Genomic DNA, 16,702 nt, shown 5'->3' on the forward strand with positions numbered 1-16,702 from the left:
GAGAGATAGACAGGGACTAAATCATTCAGGGCATTTTATGCTATGGTAAGATTTTGGATTTTAAGTGAAATGGGAAGACATTAGATGGTTTATATTTTTGTTTAAAGATCACTGTGATTGGGGCACCTTAAGTGTCTGCCTTCAGGTCAGGTCATGATCTCATGGTCCTGAGATCAAGCCCCACATCAGGCTCTCTGCTCAGTGGGGAGCCTGCGTCTTTATCCCTTTGCTTGCCACTCCACCTGCTTATGCTTTCTTTCTGTGTCAAGTAAGTAAATAAAATCTTGAAAAAAAATCACTGTGATTGTCGTGTGGAGAATGATGTAGATATAGCAAGAGTGGAAGTAGAAAGGCCAGTTAGGATGGAAGTTCAGCAAAAAGTCAAAAGGCCATGATTGCTAGTGCAATAGTGGTAGCAATGTAAATTAAGGGAGTTTGTAAATTTAGATTATGTTTTGGAATTAGGTTTGACTGAATTCACTAATGGATTAGTATCAGAGAATTAAAAAAAACATGAATGGATGGTTCTTTTCAAGTGTTCAATTAATTTAGGGAAGCATTATTATCTATATCTTCATGCAAATAACCAAAATATATGATATATGGCACCAAAACTTTTTATTTTTTATTTTATTTATTTTATTGTTTTGTTTTCATTTTTGGGTTTTTTTGAGACTTTTTAAACATATTGATAACCATCCTTAATCAACAGTTGTTAAGATGAAGCATTTTATTCTCCTTTGAGGGGCTTTAATTATTACAAACTAGTGCAGTTCCCTAGTAACACTCTCTGGTATCATAGAGCACTGTGAGTCTTCTAGGCCAGAGTCTATAAATGCAGATCTGAGGGCCACTGTGGGTCCAAGATTAAGGTTATCAGCAGTCTACGGTAGTAAGAAATTTTTTTAATTAATAAGGAATTTATATAGAGAGATAATTAAATTCTTACATCTTGAATATAGGTTGACACATTCTATTCTAAGAACTTTATATGTTAATTCCTATGTTCCTCATAACAAAGATATTGCCTTCTCTTAGAGATGGAGAACCCAAAGGAATTGACAGGTTAGGTAACTTACCCAATACACACAAAATATATAATGTGGTTCTAACTTTGCTATGTGTCCTTTCTTAGAGCAGTTTACTTATTCTGTGTTTAAGTGTTTTGTACTATATTTTTAAATGTACTTTACTTTTTGAAATGGTTATAGTAGTACATGATAAATATATGCTAACATCCTAAAGGTATTTGAAATCCAAAAATCTGAAAACAACTCCTTTAAAAATGTATTCCAGTCTAGAACCTCCCTGAGATTTGAGGCTGAGGTCTTAAGTGCTCCTTAGCATTAAGAAGCTTTAAAATTTTGATTTGCAAATGTCTTCTCCCTTTCAATAGGTGCCTTTTCATTTTGCTGAGAATTTTCTTCATTATGCAGAAGTTTTTAGTTTAATGTTTTACCATTTGTCTATTTCTTTTCCATTGCTCTTGTGCTTGGAGTCAGATCAAAAACAAAACAAAATGAAACAAAACAAAAATAAAAAACAAAAACAAAGACAAAAAAATACATCGCAAAGACTGATATCAAAGACTTTATCATCTGTTTTCTTCTAGATGTTTTATGGTTTCAGGTCTTACATTCAAGTCGTTAATCCATTTTGTGTATGTTGTAAGATAGTAGTCCAGTTTCATTCTTTTGCTTGTAGCTGCCCAGTTTTCCCAACATCATTTATTGAAGAAACTGTCCTTTCCACATTGTATGTTATTGTCTTCTTTATTGTTAAATAATTGACCATATATACATGGGCACTTTTCTGGACTCTCTATTCTATTGTATTGATCTATGTGTCTGTTTTTATGCCAGTACCATACTGAGTTGATTATTATAGCTTTGTAGTATAATTTGAAATCTAGGAGTGTGATACATCCTAATGTATTCTCCAATTTTTTCAATATTATTTTGGTTATTCAGGGTTTTTTGTAGTTCCATATAATTTTTATAATTATTTGCTTTAGTTTTATGAAAAAATTTCCATTGGTATTGTGGTAGAAATTGTAGTGAATCTGTATATCAATTTGTGTAGTATGCACATTTTAAAATATTAATTCTTCCAATCCAAGACCATGAAATATCTTTCCATTTGTTTATGTCATCTTTAATTTCTTTTATCACTGTCCTATAGTGTTCAGTGACAAGTCTTTCAACATCTTGGTTAAATTTAACCCTAGGTATTTTATTCTTTTTGATGTGATTATAAATTGGATTGTATTCATAATTTCTCTTTCTGATAGTTATTTATTAGTGTATAAAAGCACAACAAACTTTAATAAATTAATTTTGCATCCTACAACTGATAGAATTCAATTAAAAAAACTGAATTGATTTCTTAGTTCTAACAGTTTTTTGGGGGAAGTCTTTAGGGTTATCTGTATTTAGTGTCATGTCATCTGCAAATAGTGACAGTTTTACAACTTCCTTTCCAATTTGGGTGCATTTAATCTCTTTCTTGCCTAATTACAGTGGCTAATGCTTCCAAAATTTATAAAGAACTCATAAAACTCAATAACATGAAAAAAAATTTAAAAATGAACGTAAGATCTAAATGGCATTTTTTTTTTCTAAGAAGACATGGTCAGCAGGCATATGAAAAGATGCTCAACATCATTAATCATGAGAGAAATGCAAATCAAAATCACAGTGAGCTATCACTTTACACCTATCAGAATGGCTATTATCAAAAAGACATGAAATAACAAGTGTGGTGAGGATATGGAGAAAAGGAAGCCCTAGTGCACTGTTGGTAGGATTGTAAATTGGTGCAGCCTCCATGAAAAATGGTATGGAGGTTTCTCAGAAAATTAAAAATAGAAATACAATATGATCCAACAGTTTTACTACTGGGTATCTATCTGAAGAAATTGAAAACACTAATTCAAAAAGATATATTTACTGAAACATTATTTATTATAGCCAAGATATAGAAGCAACCTAAGCATCCACTGATGGATAATAAGTACACACACACACACACACACACACACACACAGAGGAATAGTACTAAGCCATAAAAACACAAGATTTTGCAAGTTAACCACTTATGACATGGATGGATCTTGAGAGTATTATGCAAAGTTAGATAAGTCAGGCAGAGAAAGACAAATATTGCATATTTTATTTATATGTGAAATATAAAAAGAAAACAAAAGAAACAAAAATAACAAAACAACATTTAGATTCATAGATAAAGTAAATAAATTGGTGACTTCCAGAAGGGAAGGGATTTGAGAGGCAAAAAAGGTAAATGGAATGAAGAAGTACAAACTTTCAGTTATAAAATAGATAAGTCACAGGGATATAATGTACAGCATAAGAGGTACAGTCAATATTTCTAAGGTGATAGATGATAACTAAATTTATTATGTTTACAAATTCACAAAATATGCAAATGTCAAATCACTATGTTGCATACCTGAAACTAATTTATACATTAATAAAATCTTTTTAAAACACACAGCTGCTTCTTTGAGTTTTCTCATGGTTTACTCATGGAATTAGAGACATATAAATATTCATTTTCATGTAAATTTATATTTCAATTTTTGTTTTAATTTCAAGTGAACTGACACTTAACTTTGAGCTTAGTTTTATCATTTGTAACTTGAGCCAGTTGCCACAGTGGTCATTCAAAAGATTTGGGGAGTGAGTGAACATGGAAAGGGCCTTTCCCAGTTACCACAGCACTGGATTAGCAACAGCAACAGAGTGAAGCATTCTTATGCCAATCTTCTGGTTGGCAGCATGGTTAATGATGAAGCTTTAGAATGTAAGTTTGGTTCAGATCTGATGGCCAAGAAAGAATTCTTTTTATTTATTTTCTATTTATTTTTATTTTTATTTTTTTGTTTCTTTTCAGTGTTCCAGAATTCATTGTTTATGCACCACACCCAATGCTCCATGCAATACACGCCCTACACAATACCCACAACCAGACTCAACGAATCTCCCAACTCTAGCCCCTCCAAAACCCTAAGCTATTTCCTCAGAGTCCACAGTCTCTCATGGTTCATCTCCCCCTCTAATTTCCCCCAACTCCCTTCTCCTCTCTATCTTCCCATGTACTCCATGTTATTCCTTATGCTCCATAAATAAGCAAAACCATATGATAATTGACTCTCTCTGCTTAACTTATTTCACTCAGCATTATCTCTTCCAGTCCCATCCATGTTGATTCAAAAATTGGGTATTCATCCTTTCTGGTGGAGGCATAGTACTCCATAGTATATATGGACCACATCTTTTTTACCCATTCTTCTGTTGAAGGGCATCTTGGTTTTTTCCACAGTTTGGTGACTGTGGCCATTGCTGCTCTGAACATTGGGGTACAGATGGCCCGTCATTTCACTACATCTGTATCTTTGGGGTAAATACCCAGTAGTGCAATTGCAGGGTCATAAGGAAGCACAATTTTTAGTTTCTTAAGGAACCTCCATGCTGTTTTCCAAAGTGGCTGCACCAACTTGCATTAACACCAACAGTCTAAGAGGGTTCCCCTTTCTCCACATCCTCTCCAACACACGTTGTTTACTGTATTGTTAATTTTGGTCATTCTAACTGGTGTAAGGTGGTATCTCAATGTGGTTTTGATTTGAATATCCCTGACGGCTAGTGATGATGAACATTTTTTCATGTGTCTGATAGCCATTTGCATGTTTTCATTGGAGAAGTGTCTGTTCAAGTCTTCTGCCCATTTTTTGACATGATTATCTGTTTTGTGTGTGTTGAATTTGAGGAGTTCTTTATAGATCTTGTATATCAACCTTTTGTCTGTACTGTCATTTGCAAATATCTTCTCCCATTCTGGGGGTTGCGTCTTTGTTTGGTTGACTGTTTCCCTTGCTATGCAGAAGCTTTTGATCTTGATTAAGTCCTAAAAATTCATTTTCACTTTTGTTTCCTTTACCTTTGGAAACATATCTTAAAAGAAGTTGCTGTGGCCAATGTTTAAGAGGTTACTGCCTATGTTCTCCTCTAGGATTTTAGGATTTTGAAGGATTTCTGCCTCACGTGGAGGTCTTTTTTTTTTAAGATTTTATTTATTTATTTGACAGAGAGAAATCACAAGTAGACGGAGACGCAGGCAGAGAGAGAGAGAGAGGGAAGCAGGCTCCCTGCTGAGCAGAGAGCCTGATGCGGGACTCAGTCCCAGGACCCTGAGATCATGACCTGAGCCGAAGGCAGTGGCTTAACCCACTGAGCCACCCAGGCGCCCACGTGGAGGTCTTTTAACCATTTCAAGTTTATCTATGTGTATGGTGTAAGAGAATTGTCAAGTATCATTCTTCTACACATATCTGTCTAATTTTCCCAGCACCATTTATTGAAGAGACTGTCTTTTTTCCACTGTATATTTTTTTCCTGCTTTGTCAAAGATTAGTTGACCATAAAGTTGTGGGTCCATATCTGGGCTCTCTACTCTGTTCCACTGGTCTATGTGTCTATTCCTGTGCCAGTACCATGCCATCTTGGTGATCACAGCTTTGTAGTAAAGCTTGAAGTCCGGCAACGTGATGCCCCCAGTTTTATTTTTCATTTTCAACATTTCCTTAGCAATTCAGGGTCTCTTCTGATTCCATACAAATTTTAGAATTGTTCGCTCCAGCTCTTTGAAAAATGCCGGTGGAATTTTGATCAGATTGGCATTGAAAGTATAGATTGCTCTAGGCAGTATGAACATTTTAACAATGTTTTTTCTTTCAATTCATGAGCATGGAATTGTCTTCCATCTTTTTGTGTCTTCTTCAATTTCTTTCATGAGTTTTCTGTAGTTCCTCGAGTACAGATCCTTTACCTCTCTGGTTATGTTTATTCCCAGGTATCTTATGGTTCTTTTTGCTATAGTAAATGGAATTGATTCTCTAATTTTCCTTTCTGTATTTTCATTGTTAGTGTCTAAGAAAGCAACTGATTTCTGTTCATTGATTTTGTATCCTGTCACATTACTGAACCACCTTATAGCACCAGAGAGGTCTTAAGAAGGAATTCTTAAGAATTCTTAGGATGTCTCTGGTGCAAAAAGGTGATTTATTAAAGTGTGGGACAGGACCCATGGGCAGGAAGAGATGTTGCTCTGGGGATATGAAAGGTGACAGGGTTGAGGAGGTAAAGAAAAAGGAGGTTTCAATAGAACTTTCATATGCTAAAGGTGATCTACAAGATATAGAAGGCATTGAGGCCTTTCCATTGTCATAGTCATTTTTCCCTCTAGGAAGGTATTAACACTAAGATAGGTGGGAGATTCCTAAAGAATGTCACATATGTCCCACCCAGGAGTGGGGGTGGAAGAAGCCTGATTTTGCTTTGTCCTCAGGGAGTCTTCTGTTCCCTCACCAGTTAAGATTACAATATTTCCCTACCTGCAACCCTGCAAATGTAGTAGAGCTGTAGAGATATCTGGTTTTCTTTTAATCATGAAGTCTTCCTTAGTATAAGATATGGTTTATGAAGTTTGGTGCATTCTAGGCACCCACCTTATTTCAATGCATGGTAGAATCGAGGATATGATGGAATGGAAGTGTGCATCTGTATTTTATATTATGGTAATATATTGCTATCTTCCCTTCCTAATGGAGTAGCTGCTGCTGTATGTACCACAGGATAATGACTATTTTATACAGCAATTTCCATCTTCAGTGTGCCTTACAAATACTAACAGACTGATTCTCAGGAGAGAAGTGTTACATATACCTGGAGCAAATATGCAACCCTTGTATTTTCCAGTGAATTAGGTAGGTTCATGAAATACAATTAATGGATGATCAGTATTAGTTGTAGCTATAGTAAACGAAATGATCTCCTAGTACTTGAGTTAACAAATGATGATTACTGGTTCAGATAACACTGTATTACCAGAGCCCTGAAAGAGAGACATTTGCAAATCAATCTTCTGCTTCCTGGTCTCAGAGGATTTTCTTTAATAATGGTTGACATTTCTTCACAGCCTCTAAATGGGTGCAGCTGGCATGGTGCAAGATTCTCAAGCGTGGTGGATTGTTAGACTTTACTCCATCTGTCAATGATTCCTGTGAGGACGTATTTTACTATGGAAATATTTTTTGATAAAACCTGCAGTGAAATTTTGCTCTTACCCTTACATCATGTCCAGGTCTCACCATCCATCCCCTGTCTCACTGTCCACTCCACCTTCCACTTCCATCACACCCTCTCAGCCCAAACACACACACTCATACCACACCAAGAGTTTCAGGATCTGAAAGAAGGGCCATGTGCTAAGATGAGTGCTGTGAATTGTGTAAAACCAATAAATCACAGACCTGTACCCTTGGAACAAACAATACATTATATGTTAATAATAAAAATTTAAAAAGAAATAAAGTGCCAAGTAGAATAGTCTTTCACCTTATCCTGAATATCTTCATGGGTATTTTCTAAATGCCCCCATTGCTATAAAGAACAATTCTTAATTGCAGTGTCTCTTTCACTTTATTGCTCTGAGGTAGGAAGGGGCTATTGTTCTGGAATCTAAGAGAAGGTTAAAAAAAGTTCAAAGTGAGAATAAATCTCAAAAACATCATTACATAAAATCTAAATTCACCCAACTGCTTTGTTGATGCTGACGACAAGCCAAAAATTTATTTAGATTATTGTGCTTGAAGCACTTCATCTGACTCACTTTTCTGATTAGCAAATATTTCATTTCCTAGTAATGTGTCATACTATATGGGAAAAGAATCCTAAAAATGACTTCCTTTTGACCTTAAATCTCTTTATCTCTTTAAGAAAATTTCATAGTTTAAGTAACTTAATTCAGAATATAGTATGTAGTATGTAATGTTCAGTTGTATGTATAGTAACGCCATCCAAAATGTGCTTTTATTTTTTATTATTGTTTTCCATTTATAAATCCTTCCTTTGTTCTTGAAAGCAAACAGATTAACTTACAGAAATTTTTAAAAAATGATGCAAAATATCATCTTTCATAATATAAAATAAAACAAAATAAGAACAAAACTTTCTGAATTATAGATATTATTTTTGCTTATAAACAATATGAAAGTCAATTAAAAACAGAATTTATAAGAATTTTATATAATATACTAAAATAGCCTTTCCTATAGAAGAATGGATGAGAATATAAGACCAATAGAGCAATGACTTTATAGGAGCTGGAGAAAAAGAAAAAACCACATTCAACACCCCACAAAACAAGCCCTATTTTTTTTGTTTGTCAATACTTTCAAGACTTATTTTCTAAATCATCTTTGATTTAGCAATAAGTTCAAAATAAGTATTTTCAGATTTGGCATCCAGATATGGACAACTACTTTGTAAGTAGACTTGGCTTTCAGGTCCCAATTTGGATTAAAGCACATTATCTGGTATGTGACTTTTTGGGTGAGAGCACAATGCTGATATAATAAAGATAAAACAGTTGGGTAAGCTGAAAACACAGAAAGAAATGTTGGAACCCTGATGAAGGGGAGTTTGTCTGAAATTCTTTCATTTCCTTTCATCACAAATACAAACCAACTGGTACTATATCATGTGGTGTTTCAAAATATTATTTATAAGCCAAATATTTGATCAGCTTTCTTTACATCTACAGAGAGATATCCTAGAGAAAGCAAGCCTGGAGACAACAATAGAATAATTGTCGTGCCCAACAAACTAAAATTTTTACATCCAAATTCATAAAGATTGAATTCTGCAGATTTCAGAAAGACTTCAAGAGAATTGACACTACTGTGTGAGAGCTCATTACATATGTTTACAATTGGACTAGATAAATAGTTTTAGGAAAGACAAAAGACATTTTTTTTTTTTTTTTGGTCTATGAACTAATCTTGCTTCGATTTGGTGATTTTGTAGCTATATAAAAGCAACAAGTGCAGCAATACCTCTGTGCATGTGCTATCATTTTATAATATGAAGTTTGCTTATGCATGTATCTGAGTAATATTGTAGCTTAAGAAGAGTGGGGGTTTGCAGACAGGGGTTTTGCAAGCAAATTTAAGTACCTGTGGGAGATAAGATGCCATTTATTAATTTAATCTAATCTTAAGCAGTCACTCAAAACTTCACTAATGTGGAACCCACTCATTCAGAGTTTCTAATTCCAGCACATAATATATTCAGATGATTCAATTAGATATATTGTTTTGCAATGAACCAATGGAATGTTATATCAAAAACTAATGAGGTACTGTATGGTGACTTATATAACATAATAAAATAATAACAATAATAATAATAATAAATTTTAAAAATAATTTTTTGGTCTATTTGCCTATAAAGGTTGTGTCAAAGGTGAAAATTCCTGATGTATTACAGCAGAACCTCTACTTGACTAATTTTGTGTTTATCGTCCTGTACGTTTTTCAAAGCATTAGGTCTATATAGCTTTATGTAAAGTCCATGTAATACGCATTTCTAACCATTTTCACTAACTGCAAGTTATTTATTGACTATGTTTGGTGATTCCATAACTGTCAGGTTCTAACAAAATGCAAAAAGAAGCACAGTACTGATAAGACAAATGTAAAAACACATAAAACTAATGAAGTGGTACATTTTGTAGTACAGAGCTACTATTTTTAAAAAGCAAAAGAGATGCAAAGAAGAATGAAGTAAATATTGGACTGGATATTCTCAAATCTTTTCATGAAGGTGCTGGGGCATAAAATCAATCTTCAAGAGTAAGTTTGGCTTAGATAAGCAGAAGTGAGCAGGGAAAACATTCAGGTTAATGGAAATCGCATAAGAAAGTACATGGAAGGTAAAATACATACAGGTAGGTAATAATTTGTTAGAGAAGGATCAGATTATTCGGGACCTAGAAATCATGTCAGAAATTTTGTATTTGGAAGGCAGCTATGCTCACCACTATACCACCAATGCCCGCTGAAATTTTGTATTTGAATTAACAGGTAAAAGGAGACTACTATAGGATTTTTCTTTTTACTATGAAGTATGTCATTCATGAAAAGAGAGTATATACAAAGCATTGTGTGGTTTCAAAAAGATAATATTAAAAGAACAAAGAAAAAAAGAATCTAAAAGACAGACTCTTAAATACTGAGAACAAATTGATGATTGCCATAGGGGAGTAAGGTATTGAGGTTGGCCAACAGACACATGAAAAAAATGCTCCACATCACTTGGCATCAGGGAAATACAAATCAAAACCACAATAAGATACCACCTCACAATGGTCAGAATGGCTAAAATGAACAACTCAGGAAACAAGTGTTGGTGAGGATGCAGAAAAAGGAGAACACTCTTACATTGTTGGTGGGAATGCAGACTGGTGTAGCCACTCTGGAAAACTGTATGAAGTTTCTTCAAAAAGTTAAAACTAGACCTACCCTATGACCAAGCATTTATACTAATAATTATTTATCCAAAGTGTAAAAACATGGTGATTTGAAGGGACACATGCACCTCAGTGTTTATAGCAACAATGTTCACAACAGCCAAAATATGGAAAGAGCCAAGATATCCATCAAGAGTGGTATATGTATACAATGGAATATTACTCAGATATCAAAAAGAAATTAATCTTGCCATTTACAACAACATGGATGGAACTAAAGCATATTATGCTAAGTAGAATAAGTCCATCAGAGAAAGACAAATACCATATGATTTCACTCATATGAGGAATTCAAGAAACAAAACAGATAAACATAGCAGAAGGAAAGGAAAAATAAAACAAGATGAAAATTGACAAGGAGGAAAGCCACAAGAGACAATGAAATCTAGGAAACTAACTGAGGGTAGCTGGAGGGGAACAGGTTAGGAAGATAGGGTAACTGGGTGATGGGTATTAAAAAAGGCATTTGATATAATGAGCAATGGGTGTTATTTGCAACTGATGAACCATTAAATTCTGCCTCTGAGACTATTAAAAAAAAAAACCCAAGCACCTCAATTTTCCTGCACTCAATTGAAGAAACAAGAATATTAGTATAATATTAGTACCCCCTTGTATTTACTTCCAATCACGTAATATGACCTCCACTGCAGAGGTAACTACAATCTTAAGTTTTGTGTTATATACTGATTCTGTTGGTTTTCTTTAATATTTTAGTACATATGTATGCAATTTTAAACACTATATTGTTCACTTTTGCTTGGCTTTAGAATTGATATGAATATTATGATGCTATATATAACTTTCTGTCTCTTTTTTTCTTTTCCTCAAAATTATATTTTAGAGATTCATGAATACTGATGTCTGTATCCATGGTTAATTAACAGACTGGCAGACTGGCATATAGCAGTCTGTTGTCTGAGTATAAGAGTATTAAGAGTATTTCTTTTTCCTGTCAACTTCTTATGGACTATTAGGTTTTATTCAGGTTTTGCTGTCATGAACATTGCTGTTATAAGCTTTCTTGTATGAGCTTTTTTGGTAGTACATCTTGACAGAAAAGCTTAGAATTATTGGGTCATAAAATATTCATATGTTCAGTTTTTCTAGATATTGTCAAACTTTTTATTCATCAGAAATTTATTTTTCCCATAGCAGAATATGGCTTCATGTTCTTTGAAGCATCTTCATATTCTTGTCAACACTTGATATTGCCAGATTGTTTAATTTTGGCAATTTGGTGAATATAAATTTTATTTAATAATTATTAATTATAGGACACAGATTATTAATGATGTTAAGGATATTTTATATATTAATAGGCTAATTATGTTCTATTCTCTCTGAAATGTCTAGTTATATTTTCTTTGTATTTTTCAAGTAGGTTATATGTGATGTGTTATATAAATTATAGGTAATCCAAATATTTTCATAGATTATTACTTGTGTTTTAACTCTAATGTGTCTTAGATGAACAAGTTTGTTTTTGTTTTAACTAATTTAACTTATCAATCTACTCCTTTATTGTTACACATTCTGAGTAAGAAGTCCTTTTTTATCCCAAGGTTGTAAAGATAGTCTCCTACTTTCCTTCAGTATGATGCTTTCTGAAATGGAAATGGGCAACTCCAAGTAACAGTGAGTTTAGAGTCACTAGAGATATATAAGGATAGGAATATTAAGGAAGAGATTTATGGACTAGGTGAATATTTGGATTAGATTACCCCTAAAACATTTGTCTATCCCAAGAGGTTTTGATGTGGAAATATAGGTGAAAATAAATCCTGAAGCAATTTTGAATTTAAAGAACATACTCTCCCTGGGACAACTGGGTGGCTCAGTTAGTTAAGTAGCCAACTCTTGGTTTTGGCCCAGGTCATGATCTCAGAGTCCTGGGATTGAGCCCCAAGTTAGGCTCCATGCTTAGTCAGGAGTCTGCTTGAGGATTCTCTCCTCCTTTCCCTTTGTCCCTTTCCCTGCTCATGCTCTCACTATTTTACTCCCTCTCTTAAATAAACAAATGAATCTTTAAAAAAAAGGACATTCCCTCCATATATGCTTAACTGTTTTATATTATCAGATCCTTTACATACCTTACCATGATCTCAAAAGTTATCCTTTTTCAAGAATAAAAGTATGATGGATAATTTTATGTGTCAACTTGACTTGACCAAATTGTGCCCCATTATTTGGTTACACATTCTGAGTAGGTCTGCAAGAATGTTTCTGGGTGAGATTAACATTTAAATCATAAGACTGAATAAAGCATTTTCCTTCCTCAATGTGAGTAAGCCTCATCTAACCAACTGAAGTCCTAGACAAAACAAAGAGGCAGAACAAAGGAAAATTTGTTCTATCTGCCTAATGGGTTTTGAGATAAGACATTGTTCTTCTCCTGACTTTAAACCTAGACTGGAGCTTACACTATTTGCTTTCTTGGTTTTCAGTCCTTTGGATTCAGATGGGAACTAAACCCTCAGCTCTCCTGGATCTCCAGATTGCTGACTATACGTGTTAGTACATCTCAGCATGTATAATTACATGAGCCAATTCTTTATAATAAATCTCCTTATATTTAATATACAGTTACATATATAAATATTTTATATATTTATGCATAAGAGATTGATAAGTTCAATTATATGAAAACAAAAAAACACGTTTTTCTAAGACACATTAGAGTTAAAACACAATTAATAATTTGAAAATTTTCACATATATGTATGTGTATATGTATATCTATATATTCTATTTGTTCTATTTTCCTAGAGAACTCTAATGAAGAAATTCTATAAATACCTTAGAGTTGTAGATGCTGTTATCAGGTAGAATGAGCAATCCTATATACTGGTGTTGCAGTATCTATACCATTCAGGGATACTGTGTAGAAGGAACAGAAAACCTAGATTTTAATCCTGGTTTTACTATTCACTTTCTTTATTAACTTTCATTTATTTCTTTTTTATATATAAAATAGGGATAGTAATACCATAACTGGTTTTATGCAGATAAAATAGTTTAGCATAATGTCTAGTAAATTATAGGGCTCAGAAAGAAGTGGTTGAATCATTTTTCCCCCATCACCTATGTGGCCCATCCTCCCACCATTTTCCCCTCTGGTAACCACCAGTTCTCTATATTTAAGAGTCTAGGGTTTTTTTGTTGTTGTTTTGTTTTTGTTTTTGTTTTTTTCTTATTTGTCTCTTTGTTTCTTTGTCTGTTACTTTTCTTTCTCAAATTCCACATACAGGTGAAATGTTGTGGTATTTATCTTTCTCTGACTTGTTTATTTCACTTACCATTATATTCCCTAGATCCATCCATGCTCTTTCATATGGAAATATTTCATTCTTTTTTGTGGCTAAGTGATATTTATATATATATAAATAAGTATATATATATATATATATATATATATATATATATATCACTTCATCTTTATCTATTCATCTTTTGATGGACACTTGCTTTGCTTCCATAACTTGACTATTGTAAATAATACTTCAATAAATATGGGGGTGTATGTATTTTCTCAAATTAGTGTAAATACACAGAAATGAAATTACTGGACCACATGGTAATTCTGTTTCCAATTTTTGGAAGAACTTCCATACTCTTTTCTATAGTGGTTGTCCAGTTTGCACTTCTTCCAACAAAGCAGAAGCATTCCTTTTACTCCACATTCCCACCAATACTTGTCTCTTGTGTTTTTGATCTTCGCCATTCTGACATGCATGAAGTGGTATTTCAATGTGGTTTGATTTTCATTTCTCTAATAATTAGTGATATTGACAATGTTTTCATGTGTCTGTTGGCTACCTCTACGCTTTCTTTGGAGAGATGACTATTTATGTCTTCTGCCCACTTTCTAATTAATTAATTAATTTATTTATTTATTTATTTATTTATGTTATTGAGTTGTGTAAGTTCTTTATATTCATTTTTTCCCAAAAGGAACATTTTTAACTTGATGTATATTTCAGAATTCATGGTTCTAAAAGATATATAAGATATATCTTATAAGATATACAAAACATTCTGGGACACCTGAGTGTCTCATCAGGTTAAGCCTCTGCCTTTGGCTCAGGTCATGATCTCAGGGTCCTGGGATTGAGCCCTGAATTGCGCTCTCTGCTCAGCAGGGAGCCTGTTTCCCCCTCTCTCTCTGCCAGCCTCTCTGCCTACTTGTGATCTCTCTCTGTGTGTCAAATAGATAAAGACAATCAAACAAAAAACACTTCATCCAAGAAAAATAGAATACATATATTCCTCATGTACACACAGAAGAATCTTCTTGTTAAATCACATGAAAAGAGAGATGACAAATATTACAAATTTAAGATGACTGAAATCATACAAAGCATATATTCCAACCACAGTGGTAAAAAAGCAAAGATGAACAATAAAATGAGGTGGAAAACCTACAATGTAAATATTAAATATTTAATATGTAAATATTAAGTAATTCACTACTGTACAAGCAATGGGACAAATACAAAATCAAATGGCAAATCCAGTATGTCTCAAAATATAAAAGAAAACACAATATTCCAAAACCTATCGAATGCAACAAAAGCAGATGTTACAGTGAAATTTATGCTATAAATGTTTGTATTAGGAAGTAAAGTTCAAATAAACAGCTTAATATTACACCACAAGGAACTAGAAAATGAAGAAGAAATAGCGTAAATTTAATAAAGGACAAAAATAAGACATAAAAATTAGAAACAAATAAAATGGAGACTAAAATAAATGACAACAGGGGCGCTTGGGTGGCTCAGTGGGTTAAGCCGCTGCCTTTGGCTCAGGTCATGATCTCAGAGTCCTGGGATCAAGTCCCGCATTGGGCTCTCTGCTCAGCAGAGAGCCTGCTTCCCTCTCTCTCTCTCTGCCTGCCTCTCCATCTACTTGTGATTTCTCTGTCAAATAAATAAATAAAATCTTAAAAAAAATAAATAAAATAAAATAAATGACAACATAACATTGAAGGTAATGACCATTTTTAAAAAATGGCAGTGCTAAAAAACAACATTAAGAAAGAAGAGAGAAGACTCAATAAGCAAATCAAGAAAGAGAAAACAATAGGGCAAATAATCACAAAAATACATAACATGATGACATTACTATAAACAATTATATACTTACAAAATAGATAACTTAGGGGAAAAATACAAACAATTTTAGAAATGCACAGGTTATCAACATTGAATCATGAAGCTTGAATTCAGAAAGTAAGAAATCTTCTTAGACCAAAAACAAGAATGAAAATTGAGTTAGGAATAAAAAAATCTCCCAGCCTTTGTTCTGTCGCACAGATTTTGAACCGTTGTATTTTCATTATCATTTGTTTCCATGATTTTTTTCAATTCCTCTTTAATTTCCCAGTTGACCCATTCATTCTTTAAAAGGATGCTGTTTAGTCTCCATGTATTTGGGTTCTTTCCAAACTTCCTCTTGTGGTTGAGTTCTAGCTTTAGAGCATTGTGGTCTGAAAATATGCAGGGAATGATCCCAATCTTTTGATACCGGTTGAGTCCTGATTTAGGACCGAGGATGTGATCTATTCTGGAGAATGTTCCATGTGCACTAGAGAAGAATGTGTATTCTGTTGCTTTGGGATGAAATGTTCTGAATATATCTGTGATGTCCATCTGGTCCAGTGTGTCGTTTAAGGCCTTTATTTCCTTGCTGATCTTTTGCTTGGATGATCTGTCCATTTCAGTGAGGGGAGTGTTAAAGTCCCCTACTATTATTGTATTATTGTTGATGTGTTTCTTTGATTTTGTTATTAATTGGTTTATAGAGTTGGCTGCTCCCACGTTGGGGGCATAGATATTTAAAATTGTTCAATCTTCTTGTCGGACAGACCCTTTGAGTATGATATAGTGTCCTTCCTCATCTCTTATTATAGTCTTTGGCTTAAAATCTAATTGAGCTGATATAAGGATTGCCACTCCTGCTTTCTTCTGATGTCCATTAGCATGGTAAATTCTTTTCCACCCCCTCACTTTAAATCTGGAGGTGTCTTCGGGCTTAAAATGAGTTTCTTGGAGGCAACATATAGATGGGTTTTCTTTTTTTATCCATTCTGATACCCTGTGTCTTTTGACAGGGGCATTTAGCCCTTTAACATTCAGGGTAACTATTGAGAGATATGAATTTAGTGCCATTGTATTGCCTGTAAGGTGACTGTTACTGTATATGGTCTCTGTTCCTTTCTGATCTACAAGTTGTAGGCTCTCTCTTTGCTTAGAGGACCCCTTTCAAGATTTCCTGTAGATCTGGTTTGGTGTTTGCAAATTCTTTCAGTTTT

This window comes from Mustela nivalis, assembly GCF_964662115.1.
Source record: "Mustela nivalis genome assembly, chromosome: X".
In the NCBI taxonomy this organism is placed as follows: Eukaryota; Metazoa; Chordata; class Mammalia; order Carnivora; family Mustelidae; genus Mustela; species Mustela nivalis.